At 39.3% G+C, this 23824-nt stretch overlaps 1 protein-coding gene and 2 non-coding genes across 7 annotated transcripts in view; 2 read left to right on the forward strand and 1 right to left on the reverse strand.

Annotated features, from left to right (window-relative positions):
* Positions 1 to 885: 885 nt before the first annotated feature.
* TRNAK-UUU lies at positions 886 to 958 on the forward strand. Its single transcript has one exon. It is a non-coding gene; the product is annotated as a tRNA-Lys (tRNA).
* A 275-nt stretch (positions 959 to 1233) lies between these two features.
* On the reverse strand, positions 1234 to 1306 carry TRNAK-UUU. The gene has a single exon. It is a non-coding gene; the product is annotated as a tRNA-Lys (tRNA).
* A 7062-nt stretch (positions 1307 to 8368) lies between these two features.
* Positions 8369 to 23824, forward strand: part of MDM4 (MDM4 regulator of p53) — a 38657-nt gene continuing 23201 nt past the window's right edge. The window contains exons 1-2 of one of the 5 annotated variants that reach the window (XM_040636502.1): positions 9291 to 9789; positions 9888 to 9929. The gene's annotated coding sequence lies outside the window, so the exon portion shown is untranslated. Of the gene's footprint in view, positions 9248 to 9290; positions 9930 to 23824 lie in introns of those variants that run through there. The other 4 variants (XM_040636500.1, XM_040636503.1, XM_008699511.2 and 1 more) reach the window with 4 other exon arrangements.

Genomic DNA, 23824 nt, shown 5'->3' on the forward strand with positions numbered 1-23824 from the left:
ACAATTGTAGGAAAGAAATCCCTCCAACTGAGGCTGAGCTGTTTTGTTGTTCATTGTGTTCAGAAACCTCAAGTTCCCAGAAATAAAAAATGAATTCCCTTATCAGTTTTCGAAATTTCATAATCCTGTGTTCCCCACCCTCTGCGTCAGGGTTGATGAAACTGATTTTAGCAAAGACGAGGCCAATCTGGAGGCTTTTGTTCTAAATTCTTCATGTTGCTCCCACGGGTGCACACTAATACTGCTTGAAGAGGGCTACTCTTGTGAGCCTGACCGGAAAACTGCAACTTGCCTGGTAGGCGGGGAAAGGCAAAACTTCGATCAAAACCTAAATTAAAAGTCTAAGCTCATTTTCTCTCTATCTAATACTTGGACCCACCTTCCCACCATTACTTTTTATCGTCTTATATTAGCTCCTCTATTCATGAATCAAATGCGTCTTTCCTTCTTTTGTGCTGAGGAATGCTTATCTAACAGCTACATCATCTAGTGAATGGAAATGTATTTTTCATTAAGGGGAAAGATACTGTAATCTGGTTCTGCAGAGTAACTAAAATTAAGAGGTCCTACCAGCGAAGTGATAGATAGGAGACAGAAGAATTGTAAGAAAAAGAGGTCGTAACTCTATGTCTGGAAGTTTGATGTTGGTTGCCTTGTCTTGTAAGCTATTACTGTTTCGTTTCAGTTTTGTAGATATTGGCAATTGAGCAAACATGAAATATGAGACAACTTGAAGAACACGTATCTTAAGTAAATGGAGAAAAAGATAGAAAAGCGAACGTTTTTCTTTATCGTGTCAGAAAATGTACTTTAAATGTATTTCACCGGAGAAGTAACTTATTAGAATTATATCAAGTAAATAGAAGAGCAACCCATTCTAAGAGCGCCCGGATAGCTCAGTCGGTAGAGCATCAGACTTTTAATCTGAGGGTCCAGGGTTCGAGTCCCCGTTCGGGCGTGTGTGGCTTTTGCCCCTTACTTACATTACTAAGTATCACCATACGAAATTCTTGTCATGAAACGTGCTTCCACTTCAAATTAAATTCATTTTTTCATTGCTTTTAGAATATGCAAGGTAAATGTGTTCTCAGGGAAGAAAAAAAACTGCGCAAAATCACTCAATTTCTTGGCAAATATGGAGGTTTTTGCACTGTGGTTTCCCATTGAGACGGAATTTGTTTCTCAGCTTGTTAATAATTGAAGAAAAAAATAAACGTGAAAGTTAAAGCAAAGCGCCCGAACAGGGACTTGAACCCTGGACCCTCAGATTAAAAGTCTGATGCTCTACCGACTGAGCTATCCGGGCTCTCACAAGAGACAGCTTCTACTATAATACCTTACATAAGAATAAAGAACCTTGTGTAATCGATTTCTTTCACCTGTATTTTGTGAAACTGTTTTAGACCCGAGAAAGCTCAGGATCCCTGCAACAAAGAGAAACAGAAAAACTAAATCGTGCACTTTTCTCTAGCGTTAGCAGCTACTTCAGAATTGCGAGGTATTTATATGCCCAATAACCATTATTACGTAGGCTTCTTTGATTTGTAATCTCTCTCCAGGATTAAGAGGACGCGAGGTATACCACTTTTGAAGCATAGTGGCATCAGATCTATTTTACTATTGATAATAGGGTGGCTATCAGTTCTAAAACCGACCCAACAAAAAGAGTTTAAGAGAGAATATAAATAAACTGCTCGGAAACTGCTGGATTGAACTGCGTAGTTTGGAGTGGGAGAAAGGACCCTGCAGAGGGACGGTGTGATTGTCCTGTATGCCCCTTGAAGACATCCAAGTAATTTTTAAGTGACGCAAACCCTGGAGGAAGTCACCAGCCGTGACCCCCGGGGGCAGAAGCCCTGCAAGCCAGAGAGTCAGGAAAGTTAAATGTGCCGGCAGAGATTTCATTGATCAGAGCACTGGAGGCTCTTCTCTTCCACAGCCATCAGCAACCTGAGCGCTGCCTTCTGCTACAGAGCTGGCCTTGAGAGTCACGCACCATGGGGCTTAGGGTGGGACTTTAAAGAATTTCTGTTAGCTGATGTTGCTCTCCCTTCATTCCATCTGCTTAACTCCAACGCTTTAGGAATGATTGTTCTGGCCCAGAAATTTCACTTGCAGGAATTTGTCCTAAAGAAATAATCAGGGATGTATAAAAAGATTTGATTACAGGAAAGATCGTCGTGGCATTTTAACTGGAAAATACTGCAGTTGACATAATGGCTATACAAATTATGGTACAGCCTTAACACGTGGAATATTATGTAGCTAATTAATAATCACGTTATAGAAGAATACAACTTGGGAAAAATTGCAAACTATTGTTAAGTTAGGACATATTTCAAAGCAATTTTTAAAAAAGGTGCATATATGTACATTGAAAAACTGAAAGGATGAATGTTTCTACATAAAGCCTGGGTTCTGAATTTAGGTGCCCCTGTTTGAAACCTTACTTCCAAAAACAGACAAACAAAAAACAACCTCACTTCCACCGTGTGTTCTTGAGCAGGCTACTTCTCCGTGTCTCCGGACAAGAGAAACTGTGAGAGTTCCTAAGATAGTTTATATAAATTGTTTAGAATGGTGTCTGACAAGAAATAAGCAATCATGAAGTCACAGAAAGACAATGGCAAAGACGTAACAAGCACAGACTACAGATTCTGCTCTTTCTAGCATTCTAACACTATCTACACTTCAACACTTCAAATAGTTTTAACAATTATTTTCTTATCGAGGTATAATTGACATATAACATTAGTTTCAGGTGCACAGCATAACGATTCCACATTTGTATACATTGCAAAATGATCACTACAATAAGTCTAGTAAATGTGTCGCCACACACGGTAACAAGTTTTTTTTCTTATGTTGAGAATTTTCAAGATCTACTCTCTTAGCAACTTTCAAATATGCATTATAGCATTATTAACTATAGTGACCGTGCTGTATATAAGGCTTAACATATTTGACTGGACTGGGGGGAGATGCAGAGAATTTTGAAAGCTGACCATATTGAGTAAATTCCAGACAAAAAGAATCACTTTATCCCCTGAGTAACGGGGAATTATTAAAAGTTTGGCTCATTTATGTTTCGATTTCTCACTCAAAGGGGCACACATTAGATTTGTTTCATTCGTGCTACAATAAAAACAATGACAAGGACCACCACATCAAATATTCTCTGTAAGAATCACATTTCCAGAATTAATCATCTGTCCAGAGCTAATGGTAAAATGGTTTCTAAAATTAGCAGATGTGCAGACAGGATGCTTAGTCATTAAGTTAGGCATATTAGAATGCCTTTCCTTTGCTCAAAACTCTTTGATTCTCCCCTACTACTTTATTCAGTGACACATGGAACTTTTTATAACAGCATTCAAAATCCTCCACAATCTGGCCCCGGCTGACTTTGCTGGCATCCCATACCCATCCCAATAAAAATATAATGCAAACCACAGTTGTTATTTAAAATTTTCTAGTAGCCACAACAAAAAAAGTAAAAAGAAACAGAAGGAATTATTTTTAATTATATATTTTATTCAACCCAATATATCCAAAATGTCATCCTTTTGATATGTAATCAATATAAAACATTATTAATGAGATACTTTACAGTATTTTTTTTCCTAAGTCTTTTTTTTTTTTTTAATGGTGGCACTAGGGCTTATTAAACCGTGCCTTAGTATAGGCCCTGCGGCTTGCCCACAGTGCTCCTGATGTATAAAGCCTGGATGTTCTGCCAATTCTTCTTGAACAATGATGCTAAGTGCATGTTGTACATGAGCTCATCATCTGTCATCTTCATGTGGCCAATGGTCCCTGCCAGACACAGCACCTTCCTCATCTGGAATTTGATGGTGGACTTCACTTCATCCACTTTGGCCACCATGTTCTCGTTGTGGGTCAGTAAGCAGGAGAACTTGCTAGCCTTACTCAGGCCTGGCCCAGGATGCATGGGATCTGCTTGATCAGAGATTCTGAAGCCAAAAAGGCATCATACTTCTTGGCCAGCTTCTTCTTCTTTTTTTTTTTTTTTTAAAGATTTTATTTATTTATTTTGACAGAGAGAGACAGCCAGCGAGAGAGGGAACACAAGCAGGGGAGTGGTAGAGGAAGAAGCAGGCTCCCAGCGGAGGAGCCCAATGTGGGACTCCATCCTGGAATGCCAGGATCACGCCCTAAGCTGAAGGCAGCCGCCTAACGACTGCACTACGCAGGCGCCCTCTTGGCCAGCTTCTTGACTAATTTTCTATTCTTGTTGAGTTTCTTCAGCACCTCAATGTCCATGTGGGGAATACACAGCCTAGGACTCATCACAGTGCGGCTGGTCCCTCAAAACACATACGGAGAACTTGGGGTGGGGAGTGGCCTTCAGCCTGACGGTGCCCGAGAAGCACTTGTTCTTGTAACGGTCATCGTTCTTTAGGCTGATCTGCAGCTCCACCGGCTCCAGAAACTTCCGGCGCTTGCCCTGGTTCCCCTGCAGGACTTCCCGCCCTGCCTCGTACGGGGTATCTCGGGGATCTGCTGCTCATGGTTCCTCGAGCCGCATTAACTGGAAAAAAGCCCTCCTAAGTTTTCGAATCTCAATTTGGACTAGCCACATTTCAAGCCACGTGTGGCAGGTGGATATTATATTGGACAGTGCATTCAATACCGTGCCAATCTTTTACTCAGTAACCAACACTTTGATCAAAGTAGATTCTTTTCAGTTTTAAGACCGTCTCTTCTAAATTCCTCATCTCTTTCCTCTCCCCATTATTTGTGTCATGTTTCTTCAAATGAACTTCTCCCATTTCTGCCTCTTGAAATCCTATTCATTTTTTAAGGTCCCACTCAAATGATTCTTTTTCTACAAAACCTTCAATGATTATGTTAAATAGGAAGGAAAGATTAATTCAAGAGACTATAGATAGGCTCACATTCAGCTTATAGATTCAGTAATAGAGCCATACATTTATTTTTCAAATGGAAAAAATAAAATTGGATCTCCATGTTGTCACATGCACAAAAATCAATTGCAGATGAATTAAAGGCCTAAATGAGAAAAGTGAATCTTTAGAACTTTTAGGAGAAAGTATATGAGAGTAACTTTATGACCTCAAAACAGGGAGAATCTTCTAAATGAAAAAGAAAAGAAAGTGAAACATAAAATAATTAATAAATCTGACTTCATTTTAAAAACTGTTCATCAAAAGACATTAAAAAAGTGAAAACAAGTTATAGATTTGAAGATCTGTGATACATATAATCAAGAAGGATTAATATCCCATACAGAACTCCTACAAATCACTGAGGAAAAGACAAACCAATAGAAAAGTGGGCAAAAGATATGGACAGGCAATTCACAGGTGAGTAACCATGGTCAATGAATATGGAAAAATGCTCAACCTTACTAATAATCATGGACCACCATGTAAATCAAACCACCATGAGAAATTCTCACGTGTATCAGATTGGTTTTTTTTTAAATAATCTGACAATAACAAGGATTGGCAAAGATGTGGAGCCACAGAATCTTTTTCTTTTTATTGCTGCACTTCTACTTTATTCATTTTTTTAAATTTAAAATTTGTTAGTTAACATATAGTATAATATTGGTTTCAGGAGTAGAATTCAGTGGTCCATTACTTACATACAACACCCAGTGCTCATCACATCACGTGCCCTCTTTAACCCATCACCATCTAGCCTACCTACCCCCCATCAACCCTCAGTTTGTTCTCTAACATTAAGAGTCTCTTATGGCTTATTTTCCTCTCTCGTTCTTTTCCTTTTCCCCCTTCCCATATGTTCATCTGTTTTCTTTCTTAAATTCCACATGAGTGAAATCATACGATATTTGTCTTTCTCTGACCAACTTATTTCACTTAGCATAATACACTCTAGCTTCATCCAATTTGTTGCAAATGGCAAGATCTCATTATTTTTGATGGGCGAATAGCATTCCCGTGTGTGTGTGTGTGTGTGTGTGTCTGTGTGTGTGTCTGTGTGTGTAGGATCACATCTTCTTTATCCATCCGTCAGTTGACGGACATTTGGGCTCTTTCCATAGTTTGGCTATTGTCGAGAATGTGAGCAATAGCATCTTATACACATCCACCAGGAGTGTCTACTTCTACGACCACGTTGGAGAGCACTGTGCTATGATCTGATAGTGCTGACGATGTTTTGGACCCACTAATTCTACTCCCTAGAGTGCACAAAGTACAAAAGTGTCTATAGCAGCACTGTTTGTAGCAGGAAACAATTGGAAACACCTAAGTATTTATCAAAGGAGATGAATAAAAAATTGTGGCGCATTCATTACCGTTAAGTGCTGAATTGTGTGCCCCCCCATCTCCAGATTACAATGTTGAAGTCCTAACCCCTGAGCACCTTAGAACGTGACTCTATTTGGAGGCAGGCCTTTTACAGGGGTGATTAAGATAAAATGAAGTCATACAGATGGACCCTAATCCATTATGGCTGGTGTCCTTATAAGAAGAGATTAGGACACAGACAACTTACCAGCCAAGGGGTGAGGACAAAACAAGAAGGCAGCCATGTGCAAGCCAAGGAGAGATATCAGAAGAAACCAAATTTGCCAATACTTTGATCTTGTACTTCTAGCACCCAGAACTGTGAGAAAACAAATTCTATTGTTTAAGTGACCCAGTCTGTGGTATCTTGTGATGGCAGCCCTAGAAAAGCGTAATTACTATATAACAATTAATTACACAATTCAATATATTACTATACAACACTACTGAACAATATTGAAAATTAACTATACATGATTTGACATTGTGGAACTTCACAATGATCAGCAAACATGCAAGTTGCAGTAGAATACACACAGTTTGATGCCATTTATAAAAATCTTAAAAGCACAAAATATTTTTAAGGAATATACACATATATAAATCCTAAAATCTAAAGAGGTGCACAGCAGAGGTAAATACCAAATATAGAAGAGTTCCCTTTAGAGTTGAAGGAGGGAGATGCCATAGGAGAATGGACTATAGGAAACTTTTTTTGTAATAGGTAAAGTATTGCTTTTAGGAAGAGTGGTGGGGAAAAGGAGATCATATTCTTCTTTATACCTTTTTGTATGTGTGAAGTAGTTCATTATGATTTTTTAAGAAAGGCTATAGATCAATAACATTGACTTCTAGTTCCTTTAGAACTCCAAGGGGCTCTAGAAAAATCATCTGATTTAGCCATTTTATTTACAGACTGGGAAACTGAAGAACTGTGTAACTTTCTGGTTTCTAGAAATAGCTAGACTAAACCCAGATTTCCTGTCTCTTTATTAAACGATTTTTGAGTACAGTTCCTAGAGAAGGAAGTGGTGATCACTGAGTTATGAGCTTGTTAAGCTAATTTCATTTTCTTTTTTGGTAAGTTTACTTGATGAGGAGAAGAAATGTTCTAGTTATGTTTTATTTTCATTAGAGCAAGTCATTTGATGAAGTTTTATGAACTCCTTGGGGAAGGATAGTGAAATGTTGCCAGATATTAGGTAGGATCATTAGAGGTTTAAGAACAACATTTGAAGATGAATGATTAATCACGAATCAGTGTCAACCATGAGGGGAAAAACTCTATTCTTAACCATGTCCTATTCAACATATTTATCAAGACTTTCGATAAAGACAAATTAAATATGTTGATCAAAATTTTGCAAAATGCAAAAGTAAACGAGCTAATCTCTCTCAACCTTCCAGGCAAGGTTAATTGCACTTACCACACTCTCTTTATCTGGACTGACTTTTCCACTAGACACATTCCAGGAGTTTGCTTTGGAGTCTTCTAGGTTGATGCTTGGCACACAGTAGGTGTTCAACAAATGTTTGTTGATCTTAAAATGAGTTGCTGGAGAGGATCATAATTCCAAGAGTCCGGAAGACAGGAGGAAGAGGCCTAAACTAACTGGATACTATTTTAAAGGTACAAATCACTATTGGGGAATTTTAAAAAACTACACCAAAATTAATTGCACAAAAAAGAGAGGAGAAACAGTTGAGAGTGGTTCACCTAAAAAAGCCCCTCCCCTCTATTTTTTGAGAGAGGTGGTTGCTGACTTCAGGCCCTTTCAGAGCAACTGTGAAAAAGGAATTAATTCTTCAGCTCATTTACAGAATCTAGATCTCTCAGCTATGCGGAAGGATATGCCAGAAATAGAGCAAGGTGCAATGTGCAAATTAAGGGAGGTCATCGCCCCATTTTATTTAACATGGGTCTGTACCCGGTCCTGGCAGCCACATTTTAAACAAGTTAAACAAGTACTTGTTCAGAACATGGTGACCAGGGTGGCTTGAAGCCACGTCAAGTAAGAAACAGTTGAAGGCTGTGTGGGGATTTTTAGTTTGCAGAAAAACAAGGGGCAGGGTTAGGGATGGAACATGGGAACTGTCTTCAAATGACTGAATAGTATTCATATTACGAAGAATGACTTCTTATTCTGTTCCCCCAAGTGTATAACTGAAACCACTAGAAATTGCAAAGTAACATACTTCAGCTCAGAAAATCCTCTAACATTTAGAATCGTTCTGAAATAAGATGAGGTACTTGGGAGGGATAAATACCATCTGGCACCGGCAGAGGTGGAACTCGGCCAAGCTGATTTGTTGCAGGTGCTTTTAAATTGGGACATCAGCTTGTTTGATCCAAAAAGCTCCACCTCCTGGTTCTTTGCACCTCTTTCCTCATTTACCACGTATCTTGAGTTATTCGTGTATATTCTAGTCCTCTCCCTCAATTAACGACAAGAGTAACATGCTGTTTGCCTTTTCCAGCCACAACCTCTGGAGAGTTAAGAGTAAGTTAACTTTGAGGAACAAAGGTAAGGGCGTTTTTCGGAAGAGCAAAAGGCTGCCTCTGGCTATGCCATTAGGTTTCTCCCTTCTTCGATTTTTTGATCTCCTAGGACACGGCTGTAAATACCATCAGACCCTACGAGTTCCTGAAACGTTTTCTCTAGAAACCTCACAACTCGGTCGTCCAGGACCTGCGACTCTCTCTCCGGACTGGGCTCTACTCTATGGCAGGAAGAGCTCAGCCTTTCCACCTCTCTAGCCCTCCAGTGGAGCCTCCGTGGTTTCCGGAGGCCTCACCGGAAGCCCTTCTACGGGATGGGTTCAGGAGGCCGGAAGTTGCGCCCTCACTACTCGCCGTTTCAAAATGCTGCTGAGGCCTTACGGCCTGTGACTGACTCCCCCTCCCCCCCCGTGCTCGGCGGGGGAGCGACTCTTGGAGCGGCCTTAAGGTGTGGCTCTTGCGTTTCGGCGGCCGGGTCCCCGGCGGCTGGGGGCAGGAGGTGGAGAGCGGGGAGCGGGCGGTGGCGCGGCCAGTTCGGCTGGCCTCCGAGCTGGGGCAGCGGGCGGGTGGAGCTTGAGGCATGGGTGGCGGCGTTGGGACGGTCGCGCCGGGCGGAAGAAGGGCTGGTGGGGGAAGGGTTATGCGTGAGGCCCCGCGGAAGGTAAAAATGGAGGTGGAGTGACGTGCTTGCTGCCGTTCGGCCATCAGGTTGCAAACCTGGAGTCGAAATGGTCGGTGGACGATGTTTAACTGGACCCAACCCTGGAAACCTGCTGAGGCCCTTTGGAGGAAAGAGGTGGCCAGAGAGGGAGGGGGGAAGAATGACATTGATGTGTTTCAAGATTTGAAGGTAGTAACTTTCAGGGCTGCGCACCATCCGTGTCAGAGGCACATGAGTGCTTCTTTGAAGAGGGCTCATTTCTGGGCCACACCCAGACCCGCCCAAGCAGAACATCCGGAGATGGGGCTCGGGACTGTGTGTTTTAAACGGTACACCTTCCAGCTGATTCTTGTGCACCCCGGATTTTGAAAACCACTCTTTTAAAGCGACACCCGTATAACATGCTGTTGCTTTTTTCCGTCACCAGGAAAGCGCTGTGTTGATTAGGAAGCCCCTCCACCCCGAACAGGTATCTGTCAAAGGTACTTGGTACTCTGGTGTTAAGTGTTCCTACATCTCAATTTAGGTTTTGTCTCTTCCCTCCTCGTACCTTCCTGACTCGAAAAGATAATTTAATTTAAAAATACTTATTTCACAATATTTTGTTTCACACAGTACTGGTCAGGATCACAAATTTGTGTAGTTGATAAAGAAACAGACGTGCGCCTGAAGTTAAAAAAAGGCACATAATACAGAAGTGTGTAAAGTTTAACTGTTCATTAACTCTAACCGGTTCTCTCCTCAGGCTAGCTACTATTAAGTGCTTGATAACATCCTTCCTTTTTCCTACAGTACTTATATTTTTAAACAACAGTGGGATCATTTTGTATGCATTGTTATGCACCTTAAGTTTTTTAGATAATATCAGGGACAGCTTTCCATCAAGTATACATATACTTTCTTTTAAACACTTGCCTAGTACTGCTTTAGAGGTCTGTACAGCAGTTTCATTAGCCATTTCCCGACTGATGGAGTTGTGGGTTTTTCCTGCCACATTGTTTTGCAAACTGTTGGGAGTATACTCTTGCTACACACTTACCTGTGTAGGTGTGTAACAGATTTGGTAAGAACTAAACATCTGAATAGTAAAATAGTTTTCTTTTCTTTTCTTTTTTTTTTTTTAAGTTTTTATTACTCTCAAGTATGTAGCTGAAAGAGAATCAGACAGTAGTGTTTAGTAGAGGTCCTTAGGGCTTTAAACAATTACGAATGATTAGTTCTGCTAAATTCTGACAAGAAATTTTAATTTAATTAGTCTTAACACTCACAGTTGTCTTCAAAGGTAGAGATTTGAAGATGAAGTGTAGGAGTCTCTTGGACTGAGTGCAGGGTAAAAACCAGTCTTTCATCATCACTGACAGATGAATAAACTGCTCTCTGATTTCAGTCCAGTAGAGGACACAAAAAATATAATGTGGTAAGTGGTAATAGAGGGGCTCTGGTGTCATCAGCTTCCCTTGGGGTGTCAGAAAGCCTTGACCAAGGAAGTGACTTTGGACCTAGGTAGAAGAATAAGAATTTTCAGTAGAAAGTAGATCACAGAAGAGGAGAAAGGACAGGTGCCTGATACTGTCTGAAATCCAAAGGCATTGTATTTCAAACTTTTTCAACCATGACCCCCAGTAAAAAATAAGTTTTATATTGTGACCCAGTACGCATAGGAGGGGGGAATGGTTAAGAACTTTGGCTCTGCAGCCAGAGTGCTTGGACCCTAAAACCATGATTTTTGGCAAGTTATCTTCCTCTGTGCCTCAGTTTCCCCTTTGAAAATGAGGACAATAATATATCTACCTAATAGGATCTCTGTAAGGATTGAATGAGTTATTGCAAAAAAATTATTGCTTTAAAGAGTGCCTGATACAAAGGTGCTTAACTGTGTTGTGTTGGCTATTTTCAATAACAGAAACAGGTTCCTCAGAACAAAACTTACCTTTGTTATTTTCTTTTCTGTTCTGTTCTATTTCATTAATGGAGGGGAGCAGTTAAGATTCACTGGGGTACAACTTATAGTTTGAAAAACTTGGTACTAAAAACACCTGGCAGGTAAGTGGTAAGAGGATTTGACACATTGAAGAAACTGAGTTCATCATTCGTCATGGTGGGGATTGAGTGGTGGAAGTGAAAACTTGGAGAAGAGTAACATAAGCTCATGCACACATGCCCAGTGAGGGGAGTGAGAGTCTGGAAGTGGAAGTGCCTCCTGAGTCAGCTCTACAGGCCCATGTGTGATAGTCCTTCACTCTTCAAATGCACTGAAAAACCAGGGTACTTTGGCCTGCCCTGCCTGGGATATCCCTAGTTCTGCTGTATTGTGGAATGAAGTGGTGGAATTGGCTTCTCTTTTCTTTTTTTTTTTTTTTCTTATTAAAGATTTTATTTGTTTATTTGAGAGAGAGAGCCAAGAGGGAAGGGCAGAGGGAGAGGGCGAAGCCGACTCCCCACTGAGCAGGGAGCCAGACCTGGGGCTTGATCCCAGGGTCTTGGGATCATGATGAGCTGAAGGCAGATGCTTGACTGACTGAGCTACCCAGGTGCCCCATGGCTTCTCTGTCAATAAACAAATCTCTCTTGAGAAAGAGTCCTTTGGGTTATTTTATTTATTATTTTTTTAAGTTGAAATACAGTTAACACCCGATGTGACATTGATTTTAGGTGTACATGTAGTGATTTGACAGCCCTATACGTTAACCACAAGTGCAGCTACTGTCTGTCACCACACAACGCTAGTATAATACCATCGACAGTATTCCCTGTATTGTACCTTTTATCCTTGTGACTTACTCATTCCAAACCAGAAACTTGTATCTCCCACTCCACTTCACCCATTTTGCCTATCCATCCACCTCCTCCCTTCTGGCAACCGTCAGTTTGTTCCAGGGAGAGTTTTTTTGAAAGCAAAAAGAACTTTCTTCTCTCATTCATTTAAAAGTAGTCAAGTTCTTTTCAGCTTTTTTTAAAGCTTTTTAAAAATATTTATTTGAGAGAGAGCAGAGCTAGAGGACATGGGTGCAGGGGGGAGGAGCAGAGGCACAGGGAGAAGTAGACTCCTCACTGAGCAGGGAGCCAGATGCAGGGCTCAAACCCAGAACGCTGGGATCATGACCTGAGCTGAAGGCAGACGCTTAACGACTGAGCCACCCAGGCGCCCCAATTTTTTCTCAGTTTTTTAATGAGATATTTTAAGGCATATCACAGATGTGTCATTTTACCTTTAAATATGTTAGGATGTATTTCTTATCAGGTCAGGATTTAAAAAAATTACCACAGTGCCTTTTTACTATGGTTAACAGTTTCTTAATATCTACTACCTAGTACATAATTAAAAATTTTATGATTGTTTAGAGATTTCTCTAAACAATTTTTATATTGTTAAGAGAAAAATGGCATTTACAGATGGTTTCTTTGAATCAGGACTTGAATGAACAAGGTCCACACGCTGTATTAAGTGTATGTTTTTTTAAGCCTCAATAATGGTCTCCCCACTTAACCATATTCCACCCCCTCCCCCCATCTGAGATCTTGTAGGATTTCCTGCATTCTGGGTTTGGCTAATTATTTGCTTTTGGTATTATTTATTCCTTTACCCTCCATTTTTCCTACGAGCAGGTAGTTAGCAATTAGATGTAGAAGCTTGGTTAGTTTTTTTTTTTTTTTTTGTCAAGAATACTTCATAGGAGGTAGGAGGTTCTGGGTGCTTCCTCTTGCTTCACATCAGGAAGTACATGATGCGAATGACCGCCTTTTAGAGAGTTTTGTCAGTGGTCGAGTGTTCTCAGCCTTCTCCATGTGTTTTGAAGTTCCCCCTCCCCCAGCCTTTCACTTAATGGTTTATCATCTATTAATGATTGTTGAACTGATTATTTAACCTAAGACTAGAAGGTCTGGGATGAGTCAGTCTTGTGCAGACCTCATAGTGCTACAAATTAAGGAACAATGTGTGCAAAGGCCCTGAAGCAGGAAGTAAATGCTCTGAGAAACTAAAAGATCAGTGTGGTGAGGTGCAGGGAGCATGGAGAAGAACATGAAGTGCAAGAGGAAAGACTGGCAAGACTGGGGCTAGATTCTGTGTTTATCTTTAGAGCAGTAGCAAGCTTTAGAGCAGGGCTTGGCACTGTAGGAGTGGGTTTGTTTTTTTATTTTGTTTTTTTAATCCTCCTAGCTATAGTGTGGAATTCGGTTTGAAGGGGGTTAGAGAGACCAGTTCAGAGTCTATTTCAGTGATGCAGGGAATAATACTTTTGGTTTGGGGAAATAGTCATGGAGATGAAAAGAGGTGGATTTGAAAGATTTAGAAGTTAAAATTGGTTAGGTTTGATGATGTGATAATGGGGAGAGAGAGATAAGATGACTCCTCTAACTCTCTGGTTTTATTTGTTTATTCATTGGGACGCCTGGGTGTCTCAGTCGGTTAAGCATCTGCCTTTGGCTCAGGTCATGATCTCAGGATCCTGGGATCGAGTTCTGCATTGGGCTTGCTCAGTGGGAAGCCTGCTTCTCCCTCTGCCTACTGCTTCCCCTGCTTTTGCTCGCGTGCTCTGTGTCTCTCCGACAAATAAAGAAAACTGATTTATTTAGAGCGCACTCATGGGGTTGGGGGTGGATGGGTGGAGGGAGAGACCAAGCAGACTCCCTGCCCGGTGTGGAGCCTGACATGGAGCTCGACCTCACAACCCTGAGATCATGACCTGAGCTGAAATTAAGAGTCAGAGGCTTAACCGACTGAGCCACCCAGGTGCCCTCAACTTTCTGGTTTGAGCGACTGAATGTAACTGCTCACTGATAGCATAGTGGGAAAGAATAAGCTTTAGACTCGGGCAAGTTATTTGACTTCTTTTAGGCTCAGTTTCCTCTTTTAAGGAGCAAGTAAAATACCTAACCCTGCTGCATTCAAAAGAGACTACAAGTGGGAAAGGGACAAGATCTTGCTTTGGATTCGGAGCTTGTCAACTGACTTCATTTCTCACATACATCCTTGAACAGTGCCTTTGCTCATGTTTCCCCTCCCATTCTTTTCACTGTTCTCTCATTTTAAAATCCTTCCACTCCTGTCTCCATTCCCTCCCATTCCTCCTCTACTCTGCAATCAGATAACGTGTCCTTTTAACTTCCATAGCCCTTAAAGCAGTGTTTTTTTTATTTTTATTTTTATTTATTTTTATAGCACAACACTTTCTACCAGGTGTTAGAGCAAAGTAGGAAAACCTTACTGATGTTTAAATTCTTCAGGCCCCCCCAAGTGGTCAGTTCCTGTTCCTACCAAGATGCTGAATTAGCATGACTGCTGGTTCCCTCCCAAAATCATCCCTACAGGAATGGTAATAGGAAAATGGTGTGAGAAACAGATGGGTGATTGGGCTGTTTTGAACCTGTGTGTGTCTGCATGGGGAGGCGGTGTTTGGTCTGGGACAGAAGTCAACCAGGTGTGGCTTTAGGAGGATAAAACCAGGGGGAAGGCAACTGTTGGAATACTGCTCTAGTTTCTCCCCTGCCTCGTTACCTTGGAATTACCTTTTTCTATGCTTGTGACTCAGAGCCCTAGTCCAGCTGTCCTCAAGAGTGAATCAGGGCATTACAGAAGCGTATACTTGTGAGAAGCTGATGAAAAATAGGTGATGACCTTAAACATCACTTCTCTGTCTCTTACCTTCTAAGTCCTTAGTCTCCCCAGATCTTATCATAGTGCTTCTTCTTGGGGAACAAAGGATGAGTTTTTGATCTGGGTAGTGATTGAGTGGGGTGGAGAGTGATTGTGGTTTTCTGGTGCTTGGGGCTTTCTACTTTTGTACTTCTTGTTTTTTTTTTTTTTTTTTAAGAGTTTATTTTTAAGTAATTTCCACACCTAACCGTGGGGCCTGAATTTATAACCCTGAGGTCAAGAGTCACATGCTCTTCTGGCTGAGCCAGCCAGGCACCCCTACTACTTGTTTTCTACCTAACTCCAGTTTACTGAGCTAATGTGGGCTGGAATCTGGTCTTGCCCCATATTCTTTGCCTGTCAGAGTATCTCCTATCCTCTAGGGAAAAATAACAAAGACTGTTGAAGAGCACAGGTATTTCAAGAGAAGAATAATGTATAAGTTTCTTTGGAACAGAAATAGTAAAACAGATGGACTTAGAGTTTAAAGTTAGACTGATAATTATCCTAAAAGAAACAGGGAACATCTTAAGAACTTGAAATGAGAATAAGCAGGGGCTGAGAGAACCAAGCCGAAATCGTAGGGTTGAAAAATGCAATGGATGCAATAGCAGAATGGATACAATTGAAGAATGAATTAGAACTCCAGATCGAGAAAATCTCCCAGAATAAAAAAATAAAGGATAAAAAGAAAATCTAAAGGAAAAACTGAAAGGTAAGGAAAATAAATGTAGAAGTACTCACATCTAAATCATAGGAATCTTTTTGTTAAATTTCATTTTCTTTTATTTTTTAAAGATTTTATTTTTAAGTAATCTCTACACCCAGTGTGGGGCTCGAACTCACAACACCGAGATTGGAAGTTGCACGCTCCACCAACTGAGCCAGCCAGGCACCCCTAAATAATAGGAGTTTTAAAAGTGAAAAGTAGGGGGCGCCTTACTGGCTCAGTTGGTGGAACATGTGACTCTTGATCTTCTGATCATGAGTTCAAGCCCCACGTTGGGCATGGAGCCTGCATTTAAAAAAAAAAAAAAATGTAAAGGAGGACATGCTTGAAGAAATAATGGGAAAAATAATTCTCTTTTAGAATTAAAAGGGTGGGGGTGCCTGGGTGGCTCGGTCGGATAAGCATCTGAGTCTTGATTTCGGCCTAGGTCATGGTCTCAGGCTTGTGCTGGGTGGGGAGTCTTGAGATTCTTTCTCCCTCCCTCTGCCCCTCCCCCCACACTTTTGTGCTTTCTCTAAAATAAATAAATCTTAAAAAAAAAAATAAAGAATTAAAAAAAAGAATGTCCTCAGGGGGAAAGTTTCCTTAGAATGCTGAAGATGAGAAATCAGGAAAAACGTGCTTCCAGGAACATTATAGTGAAATTTAAGAGTAACAAAGCAAAAGGAGCCTCAGAGAGAACAGATTACAAGGAACAAACATTAAATTGACATCAGTTTCGACCAGCATCACTAAATGCAGGAAAACAAAAAAGTGTTTGTAGCGTTTTGAAGAGAAACTTAGGATTTTATACCCAACCACATTCAATTAAATAGGAGGGGATGATAAAAATATTCTCAGGTGTATGAAGTCTTGGAAGCCTTGCCATACAAAGACCCACATTGAGCCCAGTTCTGCCTGAAGTACTAAGAGATTGAAATCCAGGAAGTGTTACAAGAGATCTATGAAGTAAAGATGATTGTAATTCCTTGATATATTTTTTTAAAGATTTTATTTTATTTGACAGCAGCAAAGCACAAGCAGGGGGAGCAGCTGAGGGAGAGGGAGCAGCAGACTCCCCACTGAGCAGTGGGGCTTGATCCCAGGACCCCGGGATCATGACCCAAGCTGAAGGCAATTGCTTAACCAACTGAGCCACCCAGGCGCCCTTATTCCTTGATATTTATTGTAAAGGCTAAGGCCAAAAAAAGAAAAAAAATATATATATATATAAATATAAATATAAATAAATAAATATATATCCTAGCATTTAAAGTCCAGATGATATCATACTGAACCTCTTACTAGCGGAGAGATGGAGAAAGAATAAGAAAGGTAATAACATCTTAAGCATAGGAAGGATAGAACAAACTAGAATGCTATATCAGGGTGGTGGAAACATCCATATATACTAATTAGAGTGAATGGACTAAATTTACTAAAGATAAAAACTGACAAATTGGATTAAAAAATTCAAAGTCCCAATACATGTTTTTTACAAGGGACACACCAAAAGTTTAAGGGCATGTAAAATAGAAAGTAAAAGATTGGGAAAATACATACCGGAATTAATAAAAGCTGGCATGACCTCACTAATATTAGATTAAATTTAAGCACTTGAGGACCGAATATCTTAATTGGATGGAAAGAATCACTATATAATGACAATCCCTGTATAATGACAGTATAATGACAATAATATTTCAGTTCAGCAAGAAGATATAGCAATTTAAAGCATGTATGCCTCTGATTGGAAGTCCTTAAAATAAATGATGCAAAACTGATAGAACTGCACTGGGATAAATGGGCAAATCCACCATTCTAGTGGGAGATTTCATTACATCTCTCAATTATTTATAGGTCAGACTAACAAATTAGTAGATATATAAGATTATAAAAAGCCAACAGGCTCAACATAATAACATAGACTTTTGCAAGCATACATTATAGAATTGATCACCAACTAGACCAGGTGAAAGCCTTAAAAATTTAAAAGAACAGGTTTTACAGAGAGGATATCTCCCAACAGTGCTGTTAAATTAGGAGTTAATCACAAAAATGTAGGTTTAGAAAATACAGTATGCATTGACATCGCTATCAAGCTCAGGGATTTAAAAAATTATGGAAATTGAAAAATACCTACAGCTGAATGATAAAAACTTTATATAGCAAAACCTGTGGGCTAGATTAAAAAATACTGCAGGGATGGCAGGGGGAAGGAATTTGTAACCTTAAATATTCAGATTAGAAGGGGTAAGCTGAATGTCCAACTTAAGAATTTGGGTAATGATCAACAGAATAAATTTTTTTAAAAGTAGAAGAGGTAATAAGAAAAGATGTTGTATCATGAATGGAAAGGAGATGCGTCTGTACACAGATTAAAAGAATATTATCAACTATATGCCAGTAATTTTGAAAACTTAGACAAACGGAAGAAGAAATAAAAAGCTTGAATAATCTAATATTTATTAAATTAAAATAGTGATTAAAAATCTTCCCACAAAACACCAAGTTTTATGTTTCAAAGGTGAATTCTACCAATCTTTCAAGGACCAGAGCATCTCAATTTTGTAGTTTGTTTTCCCCTGGCAGTAGAAAAATAGGGACTATTCAACAATTTATTCTATTAGGCCTGCTAGCCCTGACATCCAAACTAGACAAAAACTTGACCATGGAAAATTGTAGACCCATTTCACTCCCTAATATAGACTTTACAACCTAAACAAGGTAGCAGATCAGAACCAACAGTGTACAAAAAAGGATAATACCCCCAAACCAGGTTTGGTTTATCTCAGGTGTGTAAAGATTTAATTTTAGAAAATCCATAAATGAAATTCAAAAGGCACCACATTAATAGATTAAAAGAAAAAAATCTTTTTTTTTTTTTAAGATTTTATTTATTTATTTGACAGAGATAGAGACAGCCAGCGAGAGAGGGAACACAGGCAGGGGGGGTGGGAGAGGAAGAAGCAGGCTCCCAGTGGAGAAGCCCGATGCGGGGCTCGATCCCAGGCCTCTGGGATCACGCCCTGAGCCGAAGGCAGACGCTTAATGACTGAGCCACCCGGGCGCCCCTAAAAGAAAAAATCTTGATCATTTCAATAGATTCAGAAAGAATATTTTATAAAAACTACTTTTCCATGATATATTTTAAATTAATGAGGTTGAAAAGAAACCCTTCTAAACTGATAAAGAGTAACTGTTAAAGAACAACAAACATTACCAAAAAAACATACAGGGAAACATTAGGAGCACTTCTTTTAAAATCAGAGACAAAGATGCCCACTATCAGGTGTATTTGACATTGTGTTGATAGTCCTAAGCAGTAAAGTAAGACAGAAGAAATTAGAAGCGTAAGAATTAGAAAGGAGGGGTTAAGATTTCTCCTGACGATATAATCATTTACATAGAAAACAGAAGCATCTACAAACAGAAATAATTACATAACTTAGGTGACTGGATAGAAGACAAATGAAAGTCATTGTATTTCTGTATATAGGCAAAAGCAAAATCATAATGAAAAGGGAGGCATCACAGTAGTAGTAGAATGTCAACTTCAGAGGGGTGCCTGGGTGGCTCAGTCGTTAAGCATCTGCCTTTGGCTCAGGGCCTGATCCCGGGGTCCTGGGATCGAGCCCCCCATCGGGCTCCCTGCTCTGCTGGGAGCCTGCTTCTTCCTCTCCCACTCCCCCTGCTTGTGTTCCCTCTCTCGCTGGCTGTCTCTCTGTCAAATAAATAAAATCTTAAAAAAAAAAATACCAACTTTAGAAATTATTCTAACACAAACATGTTAAATCTCTAAAGGGAAAATTACAAAATTTTACTAAAAGGAATGAGTCTTTAATAAATAGAGAAATATATGATGTTAATGATTAGAAAACAGTTTGATCTGTATGTAAAGTGTAATTTCATTCAAAATCCCAACAGGGATTTTTATGGAACTTTGGGTAAAGATGATACTAATATTTATATGGAAGAGATAAGGGGCTGGGAATGCAAACTGGTGCAACCACTGTGGCAGATGGTATGGAGGTTCCTCAAAAAGTTACAAATAAAATTACCCTATGATCCAGTAATTGTATTACTATTTACCCCCAAAATACAAAACACTAACTCAAAGGGATACGTGCATCCCTATGTTCATTGCAGCATTATTTACAATAGCCAAATTATGGAAGCAGCCCAAGTGTCTATCAATAGATAAATGGATAAAGAAGATTGGTATATATGCGCAATATATTGGAGTATTCTGCTATAAAAGAGAAGTCATTTGTATTTGCCATTTGCAACAACATGGTTGGAGCTAGAGAGTATAATGCTAAGAGAAATAAGTCAGAGGAAAGCCAAATATGATTTCACACATGTGGTATTTAAGAAACAATACAAAGAGCAAAGGAAGAAAAGAAGAGACAAAGTAAGAAAACAGACTCATAGAGAACAAACTGATGGTTACCAGAGGAGAGGGAAAGTGGGTGGGGGTTGGGTGAAATAGGTGATGGGGATTAAAGGGTACCCTTATCATCATGAGCACTGAGTAATGTGTAGAATTGTTGAGTCATTATATTGCACACCTGAAACTAATAGAACACTATGTTAACTATATTGGAATTGGAATTAAAATTGAAAACTTAGGGGGTTAAGAATAGCTGGTCACTTCTAAAAAAGAACAGGGAAGAGAAGACTTGCTTTTGGATAGCAAGATTCATTATAAGATAGGAATTAAGACAGTATTAAATTGAATGAACATAGATTGAACAGTGGGAATGTGAAAGCTGGGGGAGATTGATTAGTGGAATAGAACAGAACTCATGAATACCCATGTATTTAAGGAAAATTTGGTATACAAAATAGGTGGCTGGCAGTCAGGAAAGAAATGCATGTTCAATAAACTGAGCTGGAAAAAATGGCTATCTATAGAGAAGAAGAGTAAAATTGATCTCTAAAAAGAAAAAAGTAAACTCCAGATGGTTTAAGAATTTAAATGTCATTAAAAAAATGTCATCCTTTCACCACACACACTCACAAATTTTAGTAGAAAGTATAGGTGAATATGAGACCTTGGGGAATAAAAGATTGCTTAAATCAGAGAGGTCATTGACTAAAAAAGAAGATTCGACTAACATAACAAAATAAAAATTATTATAAAAAAGATTGATAAATATAAGTTTGATTTTATTATAATTAAGTTTTTGTAAAAGCACCTTCTAGGAAATGGAGACGATGTTACAAGTTAGGAGAAGATATTTGCAGGACACCCAATTGACATAGGGCTAATGTTAAAAATATATAAAGAACTGTTATAAATTAATAAGTATGACAAAATCAATTAGAAAAATGTCCAGAAGACATGAACTGATATTTCATAGAAGAGGAAACACAAGGCTGCTAAGCATATGAAGAGATTTATCATCATTATCATTAGTGAACAGAAAAAATCAAGCCCATACCTGTTTGGCAAAAATTAAAAAGTTTTATGACATCAAATAATGGAAAGGAGGTGGATTCACAGGATATTTTAACACATTCTTGATGGGATTGTGGATTGTTGCAAATACTTTGAAAACAGTTCGGTATCGGTTCCTAAAGTTGAGTAGTCATATATGCTATGATCCAGCAATTTCTCTTAAAGATATGCCCAAGAGACACTTTTTTTGCACATGTACAAGAATATTAGTAGCACTATTCATAATAGTGAAAACCTAGAGACGACCCAGATGTTCATCACACACTGGAATATTATACAGTAGTCAAAATAAATGAAAAGTATGCTATGACATGGATGAATCTTGAAAACATTATGCTAAGGGAAATAAGCTAGACACAAAAGGACAAATACTGTGATTTCACTTACATATTCATAGAGACAGAAAGTAGGATTGTGATTACCAAGGCCTGGGGAAAGGAGGTCATTGGAGAGTTTATTGTTCAATGGGTGCAGAGTTTCAGTTTGGGTGATTAAAAAGTTCTGGAGATGGATAGTGGTGATGGTGTGTAGTATTGTGAATGTACTTAATGTTATTGAATTGTACACTTAAAAATGGTAAATTTTATGTTCTATTTAGTTTACAATAAAAATTAGAAAAAAAACTAAGCACTCTTAATTACAGGAAACAGGATTGCTGGAGGGGAGGGGAGTCGGGGTGGGGTAACTGGGTGATGGACATTAAAGAGGGCACGTGATGTAATGAGCACTGGCTATAAGACTGATGAATCACTGATCTCTGTCTCTGAAACATACATGTTAAAAAATAAAAATAAAGTGAGACGACAGTAGGAATTAATGTTAGTGAATTACTATACCTGCTTTTTTTAAGTTAAAAGCAACTAAACTAAAAATATTGACTCTTTAGCTTTCCATTTTGATGCCGTAAAATGCATAAAAAGGAAGGGAAGAAAATCAAAACAGTTGATAAGGATAATTGTTGGGGAGAAGCAGGGGAATGGGGTAGGGAGGGGATATTATAGTTAAATATAGGTTATTGTCAAGAGTACTGCTTTATGGATGCTTATTGCATCAGGAAGAATCAAGGAAAAGTGGGCCATGTGTGGATAAAAAATGAGTATGTTGAAGGAAAGGATTATGATTAATTCTGTACATTGAGGTCTAACAGGCAGAAAAATACTACTAAGTGTGGACTTCAGAACTCTTGAGTTTGAAATCTTGACTCTAGCAGTGCACTGAATTGTATTATCTTGGGCAAGTAACATCTGTACGCTTCTCTTGCCTTAGATGTAAAACAATAATAATAATAATTACACTATACTAACCTACACCATAGGGTTATTTAAATATTAAATGGGTTTATATGTGTGCCTGGTACAGAGTAAGCTGTTCATAAGCCTGTGCCATTTGTTTTGACTATCTAGTGCTATGTAATAAACCACCCAACAACTGAGTTAAAACAACAGCCATTTTATTTATTTCTTACGATTCCATGGGCTGAGTTGGATGGTTCTTGTCTGTCATGCAGCTGTGGTCAGGTGACAGCTGCAGTTGGGATGTCCTGTAGTATGTGGTGCTTTGGAGGGAATGGCTGGAAGGCTGGGCTCAACAGGACAACTCATCCTCTCCACATGGCCCTTTTATGTGGTCTCCAGTAGAGTAGTCAGATTTTAGTGGTCTCCAAAAGCACAAAAAATGAAGCTGCCAGGCTTGGAATTGGCACTTAACACTTTCGCTGTATTCTGTTGATAAATGTCACAGAGCTGCTTGGGACGTGCTGTTCATTGGGACCATTTTGGAAACCATCCACACTGTTTATTTTATTTTTTAAGATTTTATTTGTAGGTAAGCGTAGACCCAATGTGGGGCTTGAACTTAAAATCCTGAGATCAAAAGTCGTGTCCTCCACCAACTAAGCCAGGCAGGCACCCCCATCCACCCTGTTACTGGTATTTGTATCCATCATGTTGCTCTACAGTGTATGTAATTGTCAGTTTAGGCACCAGGAATTTAGTCACGAATGAATAAATACAAGTCCCTGCCCACTTGTTGCTTATGTTTTACATGACAAATAATTAAAATGCATAGTATGTTGATTGGTAACAAGGCCAGTAAAGAAAAATAAGGCAAGGAAGGAGATAGGGAATACTGGGGGTTGGGAGTTGCAGTTTTAAAAATGGGTAGTCATGGGAGGCCTCCTGGGTAAACTGACATTTGAGCAGACAAAAGGAGGAAGTTAGGAGCTGGAGAGGCAAGGGTGGGAGCAAGAAAACCTTAGAAGGGTAGTGTAGTTGAGAGGTAGGTGGTTTGGATTAGTGCAGTAATAATGGAAGTGGTGAGAAATGGTTAGAGTTTGGGTATGTTTTGAAGATACAGCTTTAAGAGTTTGTTTATGAACTGAGTGTGGGATGTGAAAGAAAAAGGAATCAAGGATGTCTTCAAGGTCATTGACCTGAGCAACTGGAAGGATGGAGTTGCTGATAGCTGAGATGGGGAAGACTGCAGGACTGGCAGGTTTGGGGAAATCAGGTTTGAAATGCTAATTAAAAGCTAGCTGCTTTAAAATTGTAAATTATG

Source organism: Ursus maritimus, unplaced genomic scaffold, assembly GCF_017311325.1.
Source record: "Ursus maritimus isolate PB19 unplaced genomic scaffold, ASM1731132v1 scaffold_2, whole genome shotgun sequence".
NCBI classification, from domain to species: Eukaryota; Metazoa; Chordata; class Mammalia; order Carnivora; family Ursidae; genus Ursus; species Ursus maritimus.